Genomic DNA, 2,536 nt, shown 5'->3' with positions numbered 1-2,536 from the left:
AGAGGGAGAGAGAGAGAGAGAGAGAGAGAGGGAGAGAGAGAGAGAGAGAGAGAGAGACAGGTAAGCAGACAGATGGATAAACAGAGAGGAATTAAAAAGTATTTTTAGTACAAAAAAAATTCTTACGATTTCAGATAGAAAATATCCTCCCCGTTTGGCGTTGTAGTGGTCGAGTCTAAGGAGATGAAAAACGCTGGAAAAGCTCAACGTGTTCTCAGCATCGATTGATTTGTTCTTTCATAATCGCTCCCTTTCTCTATACATATCCATTACATAGTGACTCGCAGCATCTCTCTTTCTTATTCGTGACCCCTTCCACTCTTACATCCCTGCTCTTCTCGCGTATCTCGTTCTTCCACCAGCGGAGAAGCAAGCAAGGAACAAAGACGGAAAAGGATCGGCACCGCACGAACTTTCCCTCTCTCCTCGCCCCACCCGCCCCTCCTTACCAATCCCTTCACCCCGCCCCACCCCCGTCCACCCATCCAGAGTCCCCGACCCGCGTTCCCTATCCTTCTCTCTGTCTCGCCTTCCCTTCGTCGCTCGCGCGCATTCCGCGACGAGATACATCGTGCACACTCGGACGAGCGCGCATGGGAGGAATTTTTTCAGTCGGGACTGATGCAGGAGAAACCTTAGACGAAATTCGCCGTCTCGTACGACGTGTATATTTTCAAAGAATTGTATATCCAGAGAAAGTTAAAGTTCTATGCAACAATGCGCTCGCCCGAATCGCGAAATTTCATTTTACCTGCTGCATTTTACCTTTTTTAAGCAATTAGCGATTCTGATATTTATACGCTGGTCTTCTAATCTGTAGCATTAACATAATTATTTGATATTCACTGGTAGTACAGCTGCGATACACTTATTGCCTATATCGCCTCGTTGTATAATAATGCCCGCGATTAGATTGTAAATAGGAAATACATTAATTATACAATACTCAAAAAAAGATTATGAATCAAGGTACGCGTTAATATCCATAGAATTAATTTTTAACAATACTGTGCCACAAATTTATAATGAAATTAAGCATTAAAGCTTGAATTAAGCGAGCGTTTTAGTGCATGGAACGCAGTGGAAAAGGAAAAATCCAACGGTAACTACTATTGGGCAACAAACCATCTTAACAAGCGAAGTGTATACGCGATAGCAAACGCTTATCGATCTTCGAAATTTTATTTTCACGCGTCACCCCTTTCCCCTTTCCCGCGGCTTTTATATACCTTTATCGGGATGCCCTCGCTTTAGGTAAAAAATCCGCTACCGCGCGTATAATCGTCGGCAAGAAAGTGAAACATCAGCGTTTTCTTATAAAAAGTGTCCCAGTCATCTTTATCCATGCAATCAATCCCCATTGAAAACGTTCACTTTTGAACTTTTCACTGTTGAATCGTCAATAACTCTCCAGTCTCCTCGCCTCCACCACCCCTGCCTCCACTACGGTCATTAGCCCATTGCATAACAGTAAATATTATTCAACGTAATTTGCGCGACTTAAACAATTAGGCGCGTCGTTCGAATTCCGGGACGCTATAAATTATCAATGATTAGAATTCGACTCGAGTGTTGCCGAAGCCTCGTCGCGTCATCCTCGTCGCCGGCTCAAACACGCCAGACTATCCCGATTACCTGCGCGCTCACGCTTCTGTGAGAAACGGACTCGTGACTAATTTCCCTGCGCTCCGTGCAAGAGAGCACAACGCGACTTCGAAGCCAACCAACTCTCGATAACATACGCTGCCTCAGCATGCGAATAAATAAAAGATATTCGCCCCGCTAATTGAACAATCTGTAAAATACGTTATTCCACTCGGGCGAGGATGGTAATGAATTCAGTGGTGAAATACACAGACTTGGGAAATTCGTTCGGAAATTTTTCGTTCCCTTATCCGGAGCCTCGGGAATTCCTCGGTGCGCGCGTTTGTCGGCTCTGCTCGGGGGCAAGTGGCAAGGGGAGAAATCGCCTAGTCCCTCGGCATATGCGCGAGATTAACGACAGACGGGGAGAAAACGCGTGTACGCGCGCACTATGCGCCCGAGAAAGAGTCGACGACGAGTCTTTACGTGCTTTACCGCGCGTATATAGCCGCTCTCTTTACGACCCTGACTTTGAGAAACATACACACACGCACGCACTCTAGCGCAAGAGACAGAGACATACAGAGACAGACACATACACACACACACACACGCGCGCGCGCGCGGAGAGAGAGAGAGAGAGAGAGAGAGAGAGAGAGAGAGGATTGACCGAGTCGATGCTATCGCTTCTCTTTTCTTCTCCCCGTTCTTCACCACTCCTTGGCTCCACCATCTCAACCTAATCCTTCGCTCACCTCTTTCTTTATTCTTTCTCTCTCTCTCTCTCTCTCTCTCTCTATCTATCTCTCTCTCTCTTATTTTTTTTGTTTGTTCCCTTTTACGTGCCCTCCGTCATTTTCATTTTCTTTTTCTGCCTCGTTTTTGTTGGTCAAGATGTGAAAACGCTGATTGTATTGCTCCCTCGTGCCGCGTGCGTCGATTCCAGTGAGCG

At 46.2% G+C, this 2,536-nt stretch overlaps 1 protein-coding gene across 1 annotated transcript in view; it reads left to right on the top strand.

Moving 5' to 3' along the window:
* The window catches only part of PlexA (plexin A), a 351,444-nt gene that overhangs the window by 8,920 nt on the left and 339,988 nt on the right, over positions 1-2,536 (top strand). The window lies entirely within an intron of this gene.

The sequence above is a fragment of the Ceratosolen solmsi genome, unplaced genomic scaffold, assembly GCF_000503995.2.
Source record: "Ceratosolen solmsi marchali unplaced genomic scaffold, CerSol_1.0 scaffold23, whole genome shotgun sequence".
NCBI lineage: Eukaryota > Metazoa > Arthropoda > Insecta > Hymenoptera > Agaonidae > Ceratosolen > Ceratosolen solmsi.
The sequence above is the reverse complement of the archived record's forward strand: the minus strand, read 5'-3'. Positions and strand labels throughout refer to the sequence as shown.